The sequence below is a fragment of the Calliopsis andreniformis genome, unplaced genomic scaffold, assembly GCF_051401765.1.
Source record: "Calliopsis andreniformis isolate RMS-2024a unplaced genomic scaffold, iyCalAndr_principal scaffold0002, whole genome shotgun sequence".
Taxonomy (NCBI): Eukaryota; Metazoa; Arthropoda; class Insecta; order Hymenoptera; family Andrenidae; genus Calliopsis; species Calliopsis andreniformis.
In genome coordinates this window covers 19036020-19059526 of record NW_027480423.1, presented here as the reverse complement: position 1 = coordinate 19059526, position 23507 = coordinate 19036020, and positions in this window count along the sequence as shown.

Here is a 23507-nt window from a genome sequence, read left to right as displayed (position 1 = left end):
TTGCAAATATACATTATATACAATGGAAACGCTGTTGCATTTATATTGTATTTTATGCTTCTGGCGTTGTCTTCTTAGGCCCTAACTATTTGCTCTGGTGGAGCAACGCCCTAGAGTGACGCCTAGGTTGCCCGGAACGTCGAACGTACCATTACCTTCACACTGGTTGCAATTATTCCTGTTATACGATAGAAAAGCTGTTGCATCTTTATTGTATTTTATGCTTCCGGCGTTGACTTCTCATGACCTAACCATTCGATCTGGTGGAGCAAGGCCCTAGAGTGAAGCCTAGGTTGCCCGGAACGTAGAAATGACCATAACTTTCTCACTGGTTACCATTATTCGTTTTACACGATGGAAAAGCTGTTGTATTTACATCGTATTTTTGCTTCTGGCGTTGTCTTCTTAGGTCCTAACTGTTCCATCTGGTGGAACAACGCACTAGGGTGAAGCCTAGTTTGCCCGGAACGTAGAAATGTCCATAACTTTCCCTCTGGTAACAATTATTCGTTTTATACAATGGAAAAACTGTTCCATTTATTTTGCATTTTATGCTTCGGACGTTGACTTCTAAGGCCCTAACTGTTCGACCTGGTGGAGCAACGCCCTAGAGTGGAGCCTAGGTTGCCCGGAACGTAGAACATACGATTACCTTCACACTGGTTGCAATTATTCCTGTTATACGATGGAAAAACTGTTGCACCATTACTGTATTTTATGCTTCTGGCGTTGACTTCATAGGCCCTAACTATTTGATCTGCTGGAGCAACGCCCTGGAGTGAAGCCTATGTTGCCCGGAACGTAAAAATGACCATAACTTTCACACTGGTAGCAATTATTCGTTCTATACATGGAAAGACTGTTCTATTTATTTTGTATTTTATGCTTCTGGCGTTGACTTCTAAGGCCCTACCTATTCGATCTGGCGGAGCCACACCCTTCAGTGAAGCCTAGGTTGCTCGGAACGTAGAAATGACCGTTACCTTCACATTGTTTGCAATAATTCATTTTATACGATGGAAAGGCTGTTGTATTTATATTGTATTTTATGCTTCTGGCGTAGACTTCTTAGGCCCTAACCATTTAACCTGGTGGAGCACCGCCCTAGAGTGAAGAGTAGGTTGCCCGGAACGTAGAACATACCAGTACCTTCACACTGGTTGCAATTATTCCTGTTATACGATGGAAAAACTGTTGCATCTTTATTGTATTTTATGCTTCTGGCGTTGACTTCTTAGGCCCCAACTATTCGATCTGGCGGAGCAACGCCCTCGAGTGAAGCCTAGGTTGCCCGGAACGTAGAAATGACCATCACTTCACACTGGTTGCTATTATCCCTGTTATACGATAGAAAAGCTGTTGCATCTTTATTGCATTTTATGCTTCCGGCGTTGACTTCTCATGACCTAACCATTCGATCTGGTGGAGCAAGGCCCTAGAGTGAAGCCTAGGTTGCCCGGAACGTAGAAATGACCATAACTTTCTCACTGGTTACCATTATTCGTTTTATACGATGGAAAAGCTGTTGTATTTACATCGTATTTTTGCTTCTGGCGTTGTCTTCTTAGGCCCTAACTGTTCCATCTGGTGGAACAACGCACTAGGGTGAAGCCTAGGTTGCCCGGAACGTAGAAATGTCCATAACTTTCCCTCTGGTAACAATTATTCGTTTTATACAATGGAAAAACTGTTCCATTTATTTTGCATTTTATGCTTCGGGCGTTGACTTCTAAGGCCCTAACTATTCGACCTGGTGGAGCAACGCCCTAGAGTGGAGCCTAGGTTGCCCGGAACGTAGAACATACGATTACCTTCACACTGGTTGCAATTATTCCTGTTATACGATGGAAATACTGTTGCACCATTACTGTATTTTATGCTTCTGGCGTTGACTTCATAGGCCCTAACTATTTGATCTGGTGGAGCAACGCCCTGGAGTGAAGCCTATGTTGCCCGGAACGTAAAAATGACCATAACTTTCACACTGGTAGCAATTATTCGTTCTATACATGGAAAAACTGTTCTATTTATTTTGTATTTTATGCTTCTGGCGTTGACTTCTAAGGCCCTAACTATTTAACCTGGTGGAGCACCGCCCTAGAGTGAAGAGTAGGTTGCCCGGAACGTAGAACATACCATTACCTTCACACTGGTTGCAATTATTCCTGTTATACGATGGAAAAACTGTTGCATCTTTCATGTGTTTTATGCTTCTGGCGTTGACTTCTTAGGCCCTAACTATTCCATCTGGTGGAACAACGCCCTGGAGTGAAGCCTAGGTTGCCCGGAACGTAGAAATGACCATAACTTTCACACTGGTAGCAATTATTCGTTTTATACATGGAAAAACTGTTGTATATATATCGTATTTTATGCTTCTGGCGTTGACTTCTAAGGCCCTAACTGTTTGATCTGGTGGAGCAACGCCCTAGAGTGAAGCCTAGGTTGCCGGGAACGTAGAAATGACCATAAGTTTCACACTGGTTGCTACTATTCGTTCTATACGATGGAAAAACTGTTATATTTATATTGAACCTTATGCTTCTGGCGTTGACTTCTTGGGCCCTAACTATTCGATCTGGTGGAACAACGGCCTAGGGTGAAGCCTAGGTTGCCCAGAACGTAGAAATGACCATAACTTTTTCACTCGTAGCAATTATTCGTTTTATACAATAGAAAAACTGTTCTATATATTTTGTATTTAATGCTTCGGGCGTTGACTTCTAAGGCCCCAACTGTTTGATCTGGTGGAGCAACGCCCTAGAGTGAAGCCTAGGTTGCCTGGAACGTAGAAATGACCATCACTTTCACACGGGTTGCAATTATTCCTGTTATAGGATGGAAAGACTGTTGCATTTTTACTGTATTTTATACTTCAGGCGCTGACTTCTGAGGCCGTAGCTATTCGATGTGGTGGAAGAACGCCACACAGTGAAGCCTAGGTTTCCCGGAACGTAGAAATGACCATAACTTTCACACTGGTTGCAATTATTCGTTTTATACGATGGAAAAGCTGTTGTATTTATATCGTATTTTATGCTTCTGGCGTTGACTTCCTAGGCCCTAACAATTCCATCTGGTGGAACAACGCCCTAGGGTGAAGTCTAGGTTGCCTGCAAAGTAGAAATGACCATAACTTTCACACTGGTAGCAATTATTCGTTTTATACAATGGAAAAACTGTTGTATTTTTTTTGCATTTTATGGTTCGGACGTTGACTTCTGAGGCCCTAACTATTCAATCCGTTGGAGCAACGCCCTAGGGTGAAGCCGAGGTTGCTCGGAAAGTAGAAATGACCATAAGTTTCATACTGGTTGCAATTATTCGTTTTATACGATGGAAAAGCTGTTGTATTTATATCGTATTTTATGCTTCTGGCGTTGACTTCTTAGGCTCTAACTATTTAACCTGGTGGAGCACCGCCCTAGAGTGAAGAGTAGGTTGCCCGGAACGTAGAACATACCATTACCTTCACACTGGTTGCAATTATTCCTGTTATACGATGGAAAAACTGTTGCATCTTTCATGTGTTTTATGCTTCTGGCGTTGACTTCTTAGGCCCTAACTATTCCATCTGGTGGAACAACGCCCTGGAGTGAAGCCTAGGTTGCCCGGAACGTAGAAATGACCATAACTTTCACACTGGTAGCAATTATTCGTTTTATACATGGAAAAACTGTTCTATTTATTTTGTATTTTATGCTTTCGGCGTTGACTTCTAAGGCCCTACCTATCCGATCTGGCGGAGCAACGCCCTCGAGTGAAGCCTAGGTTGCCCGGAACGTAGAAATGACCATCACTTCACACTGGTTGCTATTATTCGTTTTATACGATGAAAAAACTGTTATATTTATATTGCATTTTATGCTTCTGGCGTTGACTTCTAAGGCCGTAGCTATTCGATGTAGTGGAGCAACGCCCTAGAGTGACGTCTAGGTTGCCCGAAACGTAGAAATGACCATTACTTTCACAATGTTTGCAATTATTCACTTTATACAATGGAAAAACTGTTGTACCTATATTGTATTTTATTCTCCTGCCGTTGACCTCTTAGGCCCTGTCTGTTCGATCTGGAGACACAGCGCCCTAGAATGAAGCCTAGGTTGCCCGGAACGTAGAAATGACCATTACTTTCACATTGTTTGCAAATATACATTATATACAATGGAAACGCTGTTGCATTTATATTGTATTTTATGCTTCTGGCGTTGTCTTCTTAGGCCCTAACTATTTGCTCTGGTGGAGCAACGCCCTAGAGTGACGCCTAGGTTGCCCGGAACGTCGAACGTACCATTACCTTCACACTGGTTGCAATTATTCCTGTTATACGATAGAAAAGCTGTTGCATCTTTATTGTATTTTATGCTTCCGGCGTTGACTTCTCATGACCTAACCATTCGATCTGGTGGAGCAAGGCCCTAGAGTGAAGCCTAGGTTGCCCGGAACGTAGAAATGACCATAACTTTCTCACTGGTTACCATTATTCGTTTTACACGATGGAAAAGCTGTTGTATTTACATCGTATTTTTGCTTCTGGCGTTGTCTTCTTAGGTCCTAACTGTTCCATCTGGTGGAACAACGCACTAGGGTGAAGCCTAGTTTGCCCGGAACGTAGAAATGTCCATAACTTTCCCTCTGGTAACAATTATTCGTTTTATACAATGGAAAAACTGTTCCATTTATTTTGCATTTTATGCTTCGGACGTTGACTTCTAAGGCCCTAACTATTCGACCTGGTGGAGCAACGCCCTAGAGTGGAGCCTAGGTTGCCCGGAACGTAGAACATACGATTACCTTCACACTGGTTGCAATTATTCCTGTTATACGATGGAAATACTGTTGCACCATTACTGTATTTTATGCTTCTGGCGTTGACTTCATAGGCCCTAACTATTTGATCTGGTGGAGCAACGCCCTGGAGTGAAGCCTATGTTGCCCGGAACGTAAAAATGACCATAACTTTCACACTGGTAGCAATTATTCGTTCTATACATGGAAAAACTGTTCTATTTATTTTGTATTTTATGCTTCTGGCGTTGACTTCTAAGGCCCTACCTATTCGATCTGGCGGAGCAACACCCTTCAGTGAAGCCTAGGTTGCTCGGAACGTAGAAATGACCGTTACCTTCACACTGTTTGCAATAATTCATTTTATACGATGGCAAAGCTGTTGTATTTGTATTGTATTTTATGCTTCTGGCGTTGACTTCTAAGGCCCTATTTCTTCGATTTGGTGGAGCAACGCGTCATAGTTAAGCCTAGGATGCCCGAAACGTCGAAATGATCATTACTTTCGCACTGGTTGTAATTAGTCATGCTATACGATGGAAAATCAGTTGCATTTTTATTGTATTTTATGCTTCGGGCGTTAGCTTCTAAGGCTGTAGCTTTTAGCTGTGGTGGAGCAACGCCGTAGAGTGACGCCTAGGTTGCCCGGCTCGTAGAAATGACAATTACTTTCACAATGTATGCAATTATTCATTTTATACGATGGAAAAACTGTTATACTTATATTGCATTTTATTCTTCTGGCGTTGACTTCTTAGGCCCTAACTATTCGATCTGGTGGAACAACGCCCTAGAGTGAAGCCTAGTTTGCCCGGAACGTAGAAATGACCATAACTTTCACACTGGTTACCATTATTCGTTTTATACGATGGAAAAGCTGTTGTATTTATATCGTATTTTATGCTTCTGGCGTTGACTTCTTAGGCCCTAACTACTCCATCTGGTGGAACAACGCTCAAGAGTGATGCCTATGGTGCCCGGATCGTAGAAATGTCCATTACCTTCACGCTTGCTGCAATTATTCCTGTTATACGATGAAAAAACTGTCGAATTTTTATTGCATTTTATGCTTCAGGCGTTGACTTCTACCGCCGTAGCTATTTGATGTGGTGGAGTAATGCTCTAGAGTGAAACCTGGGTTACCCGGATCGTAGAAATGACCATCACTTCCACACTGGTTGCAATTATTCCTGTTATACAATGGAAAAGCTGTTGTATTTTTATTTCATTTCATGCTTCGGGCATTGACTTCTAAGGCCCTAACTATTCAATTTGTTGGAGCAACGCCCTAGGGTGAAGCCTAGGTTGTTCGGAAAGTAGAAATGACCATAAGTTTCATACTGGTTGCAATTATTCGTTTTATACGATGGAAAAACTGTTTTATTTATATTGTATTTTATGCTTCTGGCGTTGACTTCTAAGGCACTAACCATTCGATCTGGTGGAGCAACGCCCTAGAGTGAAGCCTAGGTTGCCCGGAACGTAGAAATGACGTTAACTTTCATACCGGTTGCAATTATTCGTTTTATACGATGGAAAAACTGTTGTATACTTGTCGTATTTTATGCTTCGGGCGTTGACTTCTATGGCCCTACCTATTCGATCTGGTGGAGCAACACCCTACAGTGAAGCCTAGTTTGTCCGGAACGTAGATATGACCATAACCTTCACACAGGTTGCAATTATTCGTTCTATACGATTGAAAGACTGTTGTATTTATATCGTATTTTATGCTTCTGGCGTTGACTTCTTAGGCCGCAACTATTCCATCTGGTGGAACAACGCCCTAGGGTGAAGCGTAGGTTGCCCGGAAAGTAGAAATGACCATAACTTTCACACTGGTAGCAATTATTCTTTTTATACGATGGAAAGACTGTTCTATTTATTTTGTATTTTATGCTTCCGGCGTTGACTTCGAAGGCCCTAACTATTCAATCTGTTGGAGCAACGCCCTAGGGTGAAGCCTAGGTTGCCCGGAACGTAGATATGACAATAGCTTTTACACTCGTAGCAATTATTCGTTTTATACAATGGAAAAACCGTTCGTTTTATTTTGTATTTTATGCTTCGGGCGTTGACTTCTAAGGCCCTAACTATTCAATCTGTTGGAGCAACGCCCTAGGGTGAAGCCTAGGTTGCCCGGAACGTAGAAATGACCATTACTTTCACAATGTATGCAATTATTCATTCTTTACGATGGAAAAACTTTTGTACTTATATTGCATTTTATTCTTCTGGCGTTGACTTCTTAGGCCGTAACTATTTGATCTGGCGGAACAACGCCCTAGAGTGAAGCCTGCGATGCCCGGAACGTAGAAATGATCATTACCTTCACGCTTGCTGCAATTATTCCTGTTATACGATGAAAAAACTGTTGTATTTTTATTGCATTTTTTGCTTCAGGCGTTGACTTCTAAGATCGTAGCTATTCGATGTGGTGGAGCAACGCCCTAGAGTGACGCCTAGGTTGCCTGGAACATGGAAATGACGATAACTTTCACACTGATTGCAATTATTCGTTTTATACGATGGAAAAACTGTTGCATCTTTATCGTATTTTATGCTTCTGGCGTTGACTTCTTAGGCCATAACTACTCGATCTGGTGGAGAAACGCCCTGGAGTGAAACCTGGGTTGCCGGGAACGTAGAAATGACCACTACCATCACACTGGTTGCTAATTATTCCTGCTATACGATGGAAAAACTGTTGTATTTTTATTGCATTTTATGCTTCTGGCGTTCACTTCTTAGGCCCTAACTATTCGATCTGGTGGAACAACGCCCTAGGGTGAAGCCTAGGTTGCCCGGAACGTAGAAATGACCATAGCTTTTACACTCGTAGCAATTATTCGTTTTATACAATGGAAAAACCGTTCGATTTATTTTGTATTTTATGCTTCGGGCGTTGACTTCTAAGGCCCTAACTATTCAGTCTGTTGGAGCAACGCCCTAGGGTGAAGCCTAGGTTGCTCGGAATGTAGAAATGACCATTACTTTCACACTGTTTGCAATTATTCCTTTTATACGATGGAAAAACTGTTGCATCTTTATCGTATTTTATGCTTCTGGCGTTGACTTCTTAGGCCGTAACTATTCGATCTGGTGGAGCAACGCCCTGGAGTGAAGCCTGGGTTGCCCGGAACGTAGAAATGACCACTACTATCACACTGGTTGCAAATTATTCCTGCTATACGATGGAAAAACTGTTGTATTTTTAATGCATTTTTTGCTTCTGGCGTTCACTTCTTAGGCCCTAACTATTCGATCTGGTGCAACTACGGCCTAGGGTGAAGCCTAGGTTGCCCGGAACGTAGAAATGACCATAACTTTCACACTGGTTGCAATTATTTGTTTTATACGATGGAAAAGCTGTTGTATTTATATCGTATTTTATGCTTCTGCCGTTGACTTCTTAGGCCCTATCTCTTCGATTTGGTGGAGCAACGCCTCAGAGTTAAGCCTAGGATGCCCGAAATGTCGAAATGGTCATTACTTTCGCACTGGTTGCAATTAGTCATGCTATACGATGGAAAATCAGTTGCATTTTTATTGTATTTTATGCTTCGGGCGTTAGCTTCTAAGGCTGTAGCTTTTAGCTGTGGTGGAGCAACGCCGTAGAGTGACGCCTAGGTTGCCCGGCACGTAGAAATGACCATTACTTTCACAATGTTTGCAATTATTCATTTTATACGGTGGTAAACTGTTGTACTTATATTGCATTTTATTCTTCTGGCGTTGACTTCTTAGGCCCTAACTATTCGATCTGGTGGAACGACGCCCTAGAGTGAAACCTAGGTTGCCAGGAACGTAGAAATGACCATTACTTTCACACTGTTTGCAAATATACATTATATACCATGGAAAGGCTGTTGTATTTATATTGTATTTTATGCTTCTGGCGTTGACTTCTTAGGCCCTAACTATTTAACCTGGTGGAGCACCGCCCTAGAGTGAAGCCTAGTTTGCCCGGAACGTGGAACATACCATTACCTTCCCACTGGTTGCAATTATTCCTGTTATACGATGGAAAAACTGTTGCATCTTTATTGTATTTTATGCTTCTGGCGTTGACTTCATAGGCCCTAACTATTCGATCTCGTGGAGCATCGTCCTAGAGTGAAGCCTAGGTTGCCCGGAACGTAGAAATGACCATAACTTTCACACTGATTACCATTATTCGTTTTATACGATGGAAAAGCTGTTGTATTTATATCGTATTTTATGCTTCTGGCGTTGACTTCTTAGGCCCTAACTACTCCATCTGGTGGAACAACGCTCAAGAGTGATGCCTATGGTGCCCGGAACGTAGAAATGTCCATTACCTTCACGCTTGCTGCAATTATTCCTGTTATACGATGAAAAAAACTGTTGAATTTTTATTGCATTTTATGCTTCAGGCGTTGACTTCTACCGCCGTAGCTATTTGATGTGGTGGAGTAATGCTCTAGAGTGAAACCAGGGTTACCCGGATCGTAGAAATGACCATCACTTCCACACTGGTTGCAATTATTCCTGTTATACAATGGAAAAGCTGTTGTATTTTTATTTCATTTCATGCTTCGGGCATTGACTTCTAAGGCCCTAACTATTCAATTTGTTGGAGCAACGCCCTAGGGTGAAGCCTAGGTTGTTCGGAAAGTAGAAATGACCATAAGTTTCATACTGGTTGCAATTATTCGTTTTATACGATGGAAAAACTGTTTTATTTATATTGTATTTTATGCTTCTGGCGTTGACTTCTAAGGCACTAACCATTCGATCTGGTGGAGCAACGCCCTAGAGTGAAGCCTAGGTTGCCCGGAACGTAGAAATGACGTTAACTTTCATACCGGTTGCAATTATTCGTTTTATACGATGGAAAAACTGTTGTATACTTGTCGTATTTTATGCTTCGGGCGTTGACTTCTATGGCCCTACCTATTCGATCTGGTGGAGCAACACCCTACAGTGAAGCCTAGTTTGTCCGGAACGTAGATATGACCATAACCTTCACACAGGTTGCAATTATTCGTTCTATACGATTGAAAGACTGTTGTATTTATATCGTATTTTACGCTTCTGGCGTTGACTTCTTAGGCCGCAACTATTCCATCTGGTGGAACAACGCCCTAGGGTGAAGCGTAGGTTGCCCGGAAAGTAGAAATGACCATAACTTTCACACTGGTAGCAATTATTCTTTTTATACGATGGAAAGACTGTTCTATTTATTTTGTATTTTATGCTTCCGGCGTTGACTTCGAAGGCCCTAACTATTCAATCTGTTGGAGCAACGCCCTAGGGTGAAGCCTAGGTTGCCCGGAACGTAGAAATGACCATAGCTTTTACACTCGTAGCAATTATTCGTTTTATACAATGGAAAAACCGTTCGTTTTATTTTGTATTTTATGCTTCGGGCGTTGACTTCTAAGGCCCTAACTATTCAATCTGTTGGAGCAACGCCCTAGGGTGAAGCCTAGGTTGCTCGGAATGTAGAAATGACCATTACTTTCACACTGTTTGCAATTATTCCTTTTATACGATGGAAAAACTGTTGCATCTTTATCGTATTTTATGCTTCAGGCGTTGAATTCTAAGGCCGTAGCTATTCGATGTGGTGGAGCAACGCCCTAGAGTGACGCCTAGGTTGCCCGGAACGTAGAAATGACCATTACTTTCACAATGTATGCAATTATTCATTCTTTACGATGGAAAAACTTTTGTACTTATATTGCATTTTATTCTTCTGGCGTTGACTTCTTAGGCCGTAACTATTCGATCTGGCGGAACAACGCCCTAGAGTGAAGCCTGCGATGCCCGGAACGTAGAAATGATCATTACCTTCACGCTTGCTGCAATTATTCCTGTTATACGATGAAAAAACTGTTGTATTTTTATTGCATTTTTTGCTTCAGGCGTTGACTTCTAAGATCGTAGCTATTCGATGTGGTGGAGCAACGCCCTAGAGTGACGCCTAGGTTGCCTGGAACATGGAAATGACGATAACTTTCACACTGATTGCAATTATTCGTTTTATACGATGGAAAAACTGTTGCATCTTTATCGTATTTTATGCTTCTGGCGTTGACTTCTTAGGCCATAACTACTCGATCTGGTGGAGCAACGCCCTGGAGTGAAACCTGGGTTGCCGGGAACGTAGAAATGACCACTACCATCACACTGGTTGCAAATTATTCCTGCTATACGATGGAAAAACTGTTGTATTTTTATTGCATTTTATGCTTCTGGCGTTCAGTTCTTAGGCCCTAACTATTCGATCTGGTGGAACAACGCCCTAGGGTGAAGCCTGGGTTGCCCGGAACGTAGAAATGACCATAGCTTTTACACTCGTAGCAATTATTCGTTTTATACAATGGAAAAACCGTTCGATTTATTTTGTATTTTATGCTTCGGGCGTTGACTTCTAAGGCCCTAACTATTCAATCTGTTGGAGCAACGCCCTAGGGTGAAGCCTAGGTTGCTCGGAATGTAGAAATGACCATTACTTTCACACTGTTTGCAATTATTCCTTTTATACGATGGAAAAACTGTTGCATCTTTATCGTATTTTATGCCTCTGGCGTTGACTTCTTAGGCCGTAACTATTCAATCTGGTGGAGCAACGCCCTGGAGTGAAGCCTGGGTTGCCCGGAACGTAGAAATGACCACTACTATCACACTTGTTGCAAATTATTCCTGCTATACGATGGAAAAACTGTTGTATTTTTAATGCATTTTTTGCTTCTGGCGTTCACTTCTTAGGCCCTAACTATTCGATCTGGTGCAACTACGGCCTAGGGCGAAGCCTGGGTTGCCCGGAACGTAGAAATGACCATAACTTTCACACTGGTTGCAATTATTTGTTTTATACGATGGAAAAGCTGTTGTATTTATATCGTATTTTATGCTTCTGCCGTTGACTTCTTAGGCCCTATCTCTTCGATTTGGTGGAGCAACGCCTCAGAGTTAAGCCTAGGATGCCCGAAATGTCGAAATGGTCATTACTTTCGCACTGGTTGCAATTAGTCATGCTATACGCTGGAAATTCAGTTGCATTTTTATTGTATTTTATGCTTCGGGCGTTAGCTTCTAAGGCTGTAGCTTTTAGCTGTGGTGGAGCTACGCCGTAGAGTGAGGCCTAGGTTGCCCGGCACGTAGAAATGACCATTACTTTCACAATGTTTGCAATTATTCATTTTATACGATGGTAAACTGTTGTACTTATATTGCATTTTATTCTTCTGGCGTTGACTTCTTAGGCCGTAGCTATTAGTTGTGGTGGAACTACGCCCTAGAATGAAACCTAGGTTACCCGGAACGTAGAAATGACCAGTACTTTCACACTGTTTGCAGTTATTCCTGTTATTCGATGGAAAAACTGTTGCATCTTTATTGTATTTTATGCTTCTGGCGTTGACTTCTAAGGCCGTATCTATTAGATGTGGTGGAGCAACGGCGTAGAGTGACGCACAGGTTGCCCGGAACGTAGAAATGTCCATTACTTTCACACTGGTTGCTATTATTCGTTTTATACGAAGGAAAAACTGTTATACTTATATTGTATTTTATGCTTCTGGCGTTGACTTCTTAGGCCCTAACTATACGATCTGGTGGAACAACGCCCTAGAGTGAAGCCTAGGTTGCGCGGGAAGTAGAAATGACCATAACTTTCATACTGCTTGCAATTATTCGTTTTATACGATGGAAAAACTGTTGTATTTATATTGTATTTTATACATCGGGCGTTGACTTCTAAGGCCCTAACTATTCAATCTGTTGGATCAACGCCCTATAGTGAAGCCTAGGTTGCTCGGAATGTAGAAATGACCATAATATTCACACTGGTTGAAATTATTCGTTTTATACGATGGAAAAGCTACTGTATTTATATTGTATTTTATGCTGCTGGCGTTCACTCCTTAGGCCCTAATTATTCGATCTGGTGGAGCAACGCCCTGGGGTGAAGCGTAGGTTGCCGGGAACGTAGAAATGCCCATAACTTTCACACTGGTCGCTATTATTCGTTTTATACGATGGAGAAACTGTTATATTTATATTGTATTTTATGCTTCTGGCGTTGCCTTCTTAGGCCCTAGCTGTTCGATCTGGTGGAACAACGCCCTAGAGTGAAGCCTAGGCTGCCCGGAACGTAGAAATGACCATAACTTTCACACTGGTTGCTATTATTCGTTCTATACGATGGAAAAACTGTTATATTTATATTGTATCTTATGCTTCTGGCGTTGACTTCTTAGGCCCTAACAATTCGATCTGGTGGAACAACGCCCTAGAGTGAAGCCTAGGTTGCCTGGAACGTACAAATGACCAGCACTTTCACACGGGTTGCAATTATTCCTATTATAGGATGGAAAGACTGTTGTATTTTTATTGTATTTTATGCTTCAGGCATTGACTTCTGAGGCCGTAGCTATTCGATGTGGTGGAAGAACGACATAGAGTGAAGCCTAGGTTGCCCGGAACGTAGAAATGACCATAACTTTCATACTGGTTGCAATCGTTCGTTTTATATGATGGAAGAACTGTTGTACTTATATTGTATTTTATGCTGCTGGCGTTCACTTCTTGGGCCCTAACTATTCGATCTGGTGGAACAACGCCCTGGGGTGAAGCCTAGGTTGCCCGGAACGTAGAAATGACCATAACTTTGACACTGGTTGCTATTATTCGTTTTATACGATGGAAAAACTGTTGTATTTATATTGTACTTTATGCTTCTGGCGTTGCCTTCTTAGGCCCTAGCTGTTCGATCTGGTGGAACAACGACCTAGAGTGAAGCCTAGGTTGTCCGAACGTAGAAATGACCATAATTTTCACACGGGTTGCAATTATTCCTGTTAAGGATGGAAAGACTGTTGTATTTTTATTGTATTTTATGCTTCAGGCGTTGACTTTTGAGGCCGTAGCTATTCGATGTGGTGGAAGAACGACATAGAGTGAAGCCTAGGTTGCCCGGTACATAGAAATGACCAACACTTTCAAACTGGTTGCAATTATTCCGGTTATATGATGGAAAAGCTGTTGTATTTTTATTGCATTTTATGCTTCGGACATTGACTTCTAAGGCCCTAACTATTCGATCTGGTTGAGCAACGCCCTAGAGTGAAGCCTACGTTGCCCGGTACGTAGAAATGACCATCACTTTCAAAATGGTTGCAATTATTCCTGTTATATGATGGAAAAACTGTTGTATTTTTATTGCATTTTATGCTTCTGGCGTTGACATCTAAGGCCCTAACTATTCGATCTGGTGGAGCAACGCCCTAGGGTGAAGCCTAGGTTGGCCGGAATGTAGAAATGTCCATAACTTTCACACTGGTTGCAATTATTCGTTTTATGCGATTGAAAAGCTGTTGTATTTATATTGTATTTTATGCTTCGGGCGTTGACTTCTAAGGCCCTGGCTATTCGATCTGGTGGAGCAACGCCCTAGAGTGAAACCTAGGTTACCCGGAACGTAGAAATGACCAGTACTTTCACACTGGTTGCAATTATTCGTTTTATGTGGTGGAAAAACTGTTCTATTTATATTGTATTTTATGCTTCTGGCGTTGACTTCTAAGGCCCTAACCATTCGATGAGGTGGAACAACGCCCTAGAGTGAAGCCTATGATGCTCGAAATGTAGAAATGACCATAACTTTCACACTGGTTGCAATTATTCGCTTTATACGATGGAAAATCTGTTGTATTTATATCGTATTTTATGCTTCTGGCGTTGACTTCTTAGGCCCTAACTATTCCATCTGGTGGAACAACGCCCTAGGGTAAAGCCAAGGTTGCGCGGAACGTAGAAATGACCATAACTTTCACACTGGTTGCTATCATTCGTTTTATATGATGGAAAAACTGTTGTATTTATATTGTATTTTATGCTTCTGTCGTTCACTTCTTAGGCCCTAACTATTCGATCTGGTGGAGCAACGGCCTAGGGTGAAGCCTAGGTTGCCCGGAACGTAGAAATGACCATAACTTTCATACTGGTTGCAATTATTTATTTTATACGATGGAAAAGCTGTTTTATTTATTTTGTATTTAATGCTTCGGGCGTTGACTTCTAAGGCCCTAACTATTCAATCTGTTGGAGCAACGCCCTAGGGTGAAGCCTAGGTTGCCCGGAAAGTAGACATGACCATAACTTTCATACTGGTTGCAATTATTCGTTTTATATGATGGAAAAGCTGTTGCATCATTAATGTATTTTATTCATCTGGGGTTGACTTCTAAGGCCCTAACTATTCGATCAGGTGGAGCACCGCCATTGAGTGAAGCCAAGGTTGACCGGAACGTAGAAATGACCATAACTTTCACACTGGTAGCAATTATTCGTTTTATACGATGGAAAGACTGTTGTATTTTTATTGTATTTTATACATCAAGCGTTGAATTCTGAGGCCGTAGCTATTCGATGTGGTGGAAGAACGCCATACAGTGAAGCCTAGGTTGCCCGGAACGTAGAAATGACCATTACATTCACACTGATTGCAATTATTACTGTTATACGATGGAAAAACTGTTGTATTTTTATTGTATTCTATGCTTCTGGCGTTTAATTCTAAGTGGCTAGCTATTTGATCTGGTGGAGCAACGACCTAGAGTGATGCCTAGGTTGCCCGGAACGTAGAAATGACAATTACTTTCACACTGTTTGGTATTATTCATTTTGTACGATGGAAAAGCTGTTGTATTTATATTGTATTTTATGCCTCTGGCGTTGACTTCTAAGGCCCTAGCTATTCCATCTTGTGGAACAACGCCCTAGGGGGAAGCGTAGGTTGCCCGGAAAGTAGAAATGACCATAACTTTCACACTGGTAGCAATTATTCGTTTTATACGATGGAAAAACTGTTCTATATATTTTGTATTTTATGCTTCGGGCGTTGACTTCTAAGGCCCTAACTATTCGATCTGGTTGAGCAACGCCCTAGAGTGAAGCCTACGTTGCCCGGTACGTAGAAATGACCATCACCTTCAAAATGGTTGCAATTATTCCTGTTATATGATGGAAAAACTGTTGTATTTTTATTGCATTTTATGCTTCTGGCGTTGACATCTAAGGCCCTAACTGTTCGATCTGGTAGAGCAACGCCCTAGAGTGAAGCCTAGGTTGCCCGGAACGTGGAAATGACCAGAACTCTCACACTGGTTGCAATTATTAGTGTTATACGATGTAAAAGCTGTTGTATTTATATCGTATTTTATGCTTCTGGCGTTGACTTCTTAGGCCCTAACTATTCGACCTGGTGGAGCAACGCCCTAGAGTGAAACCTAGGTTGCCCGGAACGTAGAAATGACCATTACATTCACACTGATTGCAATTATTACTGTTATACGATGGAAAAACTGTTGTATTTTTATTGTATTCTATGCTTCTGGCGTTTAATTCTAAGTGGCTAGCTATTTGATCTGGTGGAGCAACGACCTAGAGTGATGCCTAGGTTGCCCAGAACGTAGAAATGACAATTACTTTCACACTGTTTGGTATTATTCATTTTGTACGATTGAAAAGCTGTTGTATTTATATTGTATTTTATGCTTCTGGCGTTGACTTCTAAGGCCCTAGCTATTCCATCTTGTGGAACAACGCCCTAGGGGGAAGCGTAGGTTGCCCGGAAAGTAGAAATGACCATAACTTTCACACTGGTAGCAATTATTCGTTTTATACGATGGAAAAACTGTTCTATTTATTTTGTATTTTATGCTTCGGGCGTTGACTTCTAAGGCCCTAACTATTCGATCTGGTTGAGCAACGCCCTAGAGTGAAGCCTACGTTGCCCGGTACGTAGAAATGACCATCACTTTCAAAATGGTTGCAATTATTCCTGTTATATGATGGAAAAACTGTTGTATTTTTATTGCATTTTATGCTTCTGGCGTTGACATCTAAGGCCCTAACTATTCGATCTGGTGGAGCAACGCCCTAGGGTGAAGCCTAGGTTGGCCGGAATGTAGAAATGTCCATAACTTTCACACTGGTTGCAATTATTCGTTTTATGCGATTGAAAAGCTGTTGTATTTATATTGTATTTTATGCTTCGGGCGTTGACTTCTAAGGCCCTGGCTATTCGATCTGGTGGAGCAACGCCCTAGAGTGAAACCTAGGTTACCCGGAACGTAGAAATGACCAGTACTTTCACACTGGTTGCAATTATTCGTTTTATGTGGTGGAAAAACTGTTCTATTTATATTGTATTTTATGCTTCTGGCGTTGACTTCTAAGGCCCTAACCATTCGATGAGGTGGAACAACGCCCTAGAGTGAAGCCTATGATGCTCGAAATGTAGAAATGACCATAACTTTCACACTGGTTGCAATTATTCGCTTTATACGATGGAAAATCTGTTGTATTTATATCGTATTTTATGCTTCTGGCGTTGACTTCTTAGGCCCTAACTATTCCATCTGGTGGAACAACGCCCTAGGGTAAAGCCAAGGTTGCGCGGAACGTAGAAATGACCATAACTTTCACACTGGTTGCTATCATTCGTTTTATATGATGGAAAAACTGTTGTATTTATATTGTATTTTATGCTTCTGTCGTTCACTTCTTAGGCCCTAACTATTCGATCTGGTGGAGCAACGGCCTAGGGTGAAGCCTAGGTTGCCCGGAACGTAGAAATGACCATAACTTTCCTACTGGTTGCAATTATTTATTTTATACGATGGAAAAGCTGTTTTATTTATTTTGTATTTAATGCTTCGGGCGTTGACTTCTAAGGCCCTAACTATTCAATCTGTTGGAGCAACGCCCTAGGGTGAAGCCTAGGTTGCCCGGAAAGTAGACATGACCATAACTTTCATACTGGTTGCAATTATTCGTTTTATATGATGGAAAAGCTGTTGCATCATTAATGTATTTTATTCATCTGGGGTTGACTTCTAAGGCCCTAACTATTCGATCAGGTGGAGCACCGCCATTGAGTGAAGCCAAGGTTGACCGGAACGTAGAAATGACCATAACTTTCACACTGGTAGCAATTATTCGTTTTATACGATGGAAAGACTGTTGTATTTTTATTGTATTTTATACTTCAAGCGTTGAATTCTGAGGCCGTAGCTATTCGATGTGGTGGAAGAACGCCATACAGTGAAGCCTAGGTTGCCCGGAACGTAGAAATGACCATTACATTCACACTGATTGCAATTATTACTGTTATACGATGGAAAAACTGTTGTATTTTTATTGTATTCTATGCTTCTGGCGTTTAATTCTAAGTGGCTAGCTATTTGATCTGGTGGAGCAACGACCTAGAGTGATGCCTAGGTTGCCCGGAACGTAGAAATGACAATTACTTTCACACTGTTTGGTATTATTCATTTTGTACGATGGAAAAGCTGTTGTATTTATATTGTATTTTATGCCTCTGGCGTTGACTTCTAAGGCCCTAGCTATTCCATCTTGTGGAACAACGCCCTAGGGGGAAGCGTAGGTTGCCCGGAAAGTAGAAATGACCATAACTTTCACACTGGTAGCAATTATTCGTTTTATACGATGGAAAAACTGTTCTATATATTTTGTATTTTATGCTTCGGGCGTTGACTTCTAAGGCCCTAACTATTCGATCTGGTTGAGCAACGCCCTAGAGTGAAGCCTACGTTGCCCGGTACGTAGAAATGACAATCACCTTCAAAATGGTTGCAATTATTCCTGTTATATGATGGAAAAACTGTTGTATTTTTATTGCATTTTATGCTTCTGGCGTTGACATCTAAGGCCCTAACTATTCGATCTGGTGGAGCAACGCCCTAGGGTGAAGCCTAGGTTGGCCGGAATGTAGAAATGTCCATAACTTTCACACTCGTTGCAATTATTCGTTTTATGCGATTGAAAAGCTGTTGTATTTATATTGTATTTTATGCTTCGGGCGTTGACTTCTAAGGCCCTAGCTATTCGATCTGGTGGAGCAACGCCCTAGAGTGAAACCAAGGTTACCCGGAACGTAGAAATGACCAGTACTTTCACACTGGTTGCAATTATTCGTTTTATATGGTGGAAAAACTGTTGTATTTATATTGTATTTTATGCTTCTGGCGGTGACTTCTAAGGCCCTAACTATTCGATGAGGTGGAACAACGCCCTAGAGTGAAGCCTATGTTGCTCGAAATATAGAAATGACCATAACTTTCACACTGGTTGCAATTATTCGCTTTATACGATGGAAAATCTGTTGTATTTATATCGTATTTTATGCTTCTGGCGTTGACTTCTTAGGCCCTAACTATTCCATCTGGTTGAACAACGCCCTAGGGTGAAGCCTAGGTTGCCCGGAACGTAGAAATGACCATAACTTTTACACTGGTAGCAATTACTCGTTTTATACAATGGAAAGCTCTTCTATTTATTTTGTATTTAATGCTTCGGGCGTCGACTTCTAAGGCCCTAACTGTTTGATCTGGTGGAGCATCGCCCTAGAGTGAAGCCTAGGTTGCCCGGAACGTAGAAATGACCACAACTTTCACACTGGTTGCTATTATTCGTTTTATACGATGGAAAAACTGTTATATTTATATTGTATTTTATGCGTCTGGCGTTGACTTCTTAGGCCCTAACTATTCGATCTTGTGGAGCAACGCCCTAGAGTGAAGCCTAGGTTGCCTGGAACGTAGAAATGACCATCACTTTCACACGGGTTGCAATTATTCCTGTTATAGGATGGAAAGACTGTTGTATTTTTATTGTATTTTATACTTCAGGCGTCGACTTCTGAGGCCGTAGCTATTCGATGTGGTGGAAGAACGCCATACAGTGGAGCCTAGGTTGCCCGGAACGTAGAAATGACCATTACTTTCACACTGTTTGCAATTATTCCTTTTATAAGATGGAAAAGCTGTTGTATTTATATCGTATTTTATGCTTCTGGCGTTGACTTCTAAGGACCTAACTATTCGGTCTGGTGGAGCAACGCCCTAGAGTGAAGCCTAGGTTGCTCGGAATGTAGAAATGACCATAACTTTCACACTGGTTGCAATTATTCGTTCTATACGATGGAAAAACTGTTGCATCTTTATCGTATTTTATGCTTCTGGCGTTGACTTCTTAGGCCCTAACTGTTCGATCTGGTAGAGCAACGCCCTAGAGTGAAGCCTAGGTTGCCCGGAACGTGGAAATGACCAGAACTCTCACACTGGTTGCAATTATTAGTGTTATACGATGTAAAAGCTGTTGTATTTATATCGTATTTTATGCTTCTGGCGTTGACTTCTTAGGCCCTAACTATTCGACCTGGTGGAGCAACGCCCTAGAGTGAAACCTAGGTTGCCCGGAACGTAGAAATGACCATTACATTCACACTGATTGCAATTATTACTGTTATACGATGGAAAAACTGTTGTATTTTTATTGTATTCTATGCTTCTGGCGTTTAATTCTAAGTGGCTAGCTATTTGATCTGGTGGAGCAACGACCTAGAGTGATGCCTAGGTTGCCCAGAACGTAGAAATGACAATTACTTTCACACTGTTTGGTATTATTCATTTTGTACGATTGAAAAGCTGTTGTATTTATATTGTATTTTATGCTTCTGGCGTTGACTTCTAAGGCCCTAGCTATTCCATCTTGCGGAACAACGCCCTAGGGGGAAGCGTAGGTTGCCCGGAAAGTAGAAATGACCATAACTTTCACACTGGTAGCAATTATTCGTTTTATACGATGGAAAAACTGTTCTATTTATTTTGTATTTTATGCTTCGGGCGTTGACTTCTAAGGCCCTAACTATTCGATCTGGTTGAGCAACGCCCTAGAGTGAAGCCTACGTTGCCCGGTACGTAGAAATGACCATCACTTTCAAAATGGTTGCAATTATTCCTGTTATATGATGGAAAAACTGTTGTATTTTTATTGCATTTTATGCTTCTGGCGTTGACATCTAAGGCCCTAACTATTCGATCTGGTGGAGCAACGCCCTAGGGTGAAGCCTAGGTTGGCCGGAATGTAGAAATGTCCATAACTTTCACACTGGTTGCAATTATTCGTTTTATGCGATTGAAAAGCTGTTGTATTTATATTGTATTTTATGCTTCGGGCGTTGACTTCTAAGGCCCTGGCTATTCGATCTGGTGGAGCAACGCCCTAGAGTGAAACCTAGGTTACCCGGAACGTAGAAATGACCAGTACTTTCACACTGGTTGCAATTATTCGTTTTATGTGGTGGAAAAACTGTTCTATTTATATTGTATTTTATGCTTCTGGCGTTGACTTCTAAGGCCCTAACCATTCGATGAGGTGGAACAACGCCCTAGAGTGAAGCCTATGATGCTCGAAATGTAGAAATGACCATAACTTTCACACTGGTTGCAATTATTCGCTTTATACGATGGAAAATCTGTTGTATTTATATCGTATTTTATGCTTCTGGCGTTGACTTCTTAGGCCCTAACTATTCCATCTGGTGGAACAACGCCCTAGGGTAAAGCCAAGGTTGCGCGGAACGTAGAAATGACCATAACTTTCACACTGGTTGCTATCATTCGTTTTATATGATGGAAAAACCGTTCTATTTATTTTGTATTTTATGCTTCGGGCGTTGACTTCTAAGGCCCTAACTATTCAATCTGTTGTAACAAAGCCCTAGGGTGAAGCCTAGGTTGCTCGGAAAGTAGAAATGACCATAACTTTCACACTGGTAGCAATTATTCGTTTTATACGATGGAAAAGCTGTTGTATTTATATCGTATTTTATGCCTCTGGCATTGACTTCATAGGCCCTAACTATTCCATCTGGTGGAACAACGCCCTAGAGTAAAGCCAAGGTTGCGCGGAACGTAGAAATGACCATAACTTTCACACTGGTAGCAATTATTCGTTTTATACGATGGAAGAACTGTTATATTAATATTACATTTTATGCCTCGGGCATTGACTTCTAAGGCCCTAGCTATTCAATCTGTTGGAGCAACGCCCTAGGGTGAAGCCTAGGTTGCCCAGAAAGTAGACATGACCATAACTTTCATACTGGTTGCAATTATTCGTTTTATATGATGGAAAAGCTGTTGCATCATTAATGTATTTTATTCATCTGGGGTTGACTTCTAAGGCCCTAACTATTCGATCAGGTGGAGCAACGCCCTAGAGGGAAGCCTAGGTTGCCCGGAACGTAGAAATGACCATAACTTTCACACTGGTTGCATTTATTTATTTTATACGATGGAAAAGCTGTTCTATTTATTTTGTATTTAATGCTTCGGGCGTTGACTTCTAAGGCCCTAACTATTCAATCTGTTGGAGCAACGCCCTAGGGTGAAGCCTAGGTTGCCCGGAAAGTAGACATGACCATAACTTACATACTGGTTGCAATTATTCGTTTTATATGATGGAAAAGCTGGTGCATCATTAATGTATTTTATTCATCTGGGGTTGACTCCTAAGGCCCTAACTGTTTGATCTGGTGGAGCAACGCCCTGGAGTGAAGCCTAGGTTGCCCGGAACGTAGAAATGACCATAACTCTCACACTGGTTGCTATCATTCGTTTTATACGATGGAAGAACTGTTATATTTATATTGTATTTTATGCTTCTGGCGTTGACTTCTTAGGCCCTAACTGTTCGATCTGGTAGAGCAACGCCCTAGAGTGAAGCCTAGGCTGCCCGGTACGTAGAAATGACCATAACTTTCACACTGGTAGCAATTATTCGTTTTATACGATGGAAAAACTGTTATATTTATAATGTATTTTATGCTTCTGGCGTTGACTTCTTAGGCCCTAACTGTTCGATCTGGTAGAGCAACGCCCTAGAGTGAAGCCTAGGCTGCCCGGTACGTAGAAATGACCATAACCTTTACACTGGTAGCAATTATTCGTTTTATACAATGGAAAAACTGTTCTATTTATTTGGTACTTAATGCTTCGGGCGTTGACTTCTAAGGCCCCAACTGTTTGATCTGGTGGAGCAACGCCCTAGAGTGAAGCCTAGGTTGCCTGGAACGTAGAAATGACCATCACTTTCACACGGGTTGCAATTATTCCTGTTATAGGATGGAAAGACTGTTGTATTTTTATTGTATTTTATACTTCAGGCGTTGACTTCTGAGGCCGTAGCTATTCGATGTGGTGGAAGAACGCCATACAGTGAAGCCTAGGTTGCCCGGAACGTAGAAATGACCATAACTTTCACACTGGTTGCAATTATTTGTTTTATACGATGGAAAAGCTGTTGTATTTATATCGTATTTTATGCTTCTGGCGTTGACTTCTTAGGCCCTAGCTATTCCATCTGGTGGAACAACGCCCTAGGGTAAAGCCCAGGTTGCGCGGAACGTAGAAATGACCATAACTTTCACACTGGTAGCAATTATTCGTTTTATACAATGGAAAAACTGTTCTATTTATTTTGTATTTAATGCTTCGGGCGTTGACTTCTAAGGCCCTAACTAGTCGATCTGGTGGAGCAACGCCCTAGAGTGCAGCCTAGGTTGCCCGGAAAGTAAACAATACCATAACTTTCACACTGGTTGCAATTATTTGTTTTATACGATGGAAAAGCTGTTGTATTTATATCGTATTTTATGCTTCTGGCGTTGACTTCTTAGGCCCTAACTATTCCATCTGGTGGAACAACGCCCTAGGCTAAAGCCCAGGTTGCGCGGAACGTAGAAATGACCATAACTTTCACACTGGTAGCAATTATTCGTTTTATACGATGGAAGAACTGATATATTTATATTGCATTTTATGCTTCGGGCATTGACTTCTAAGGCCCTAACTATTCAATCTGTTGGAGCAACGCCC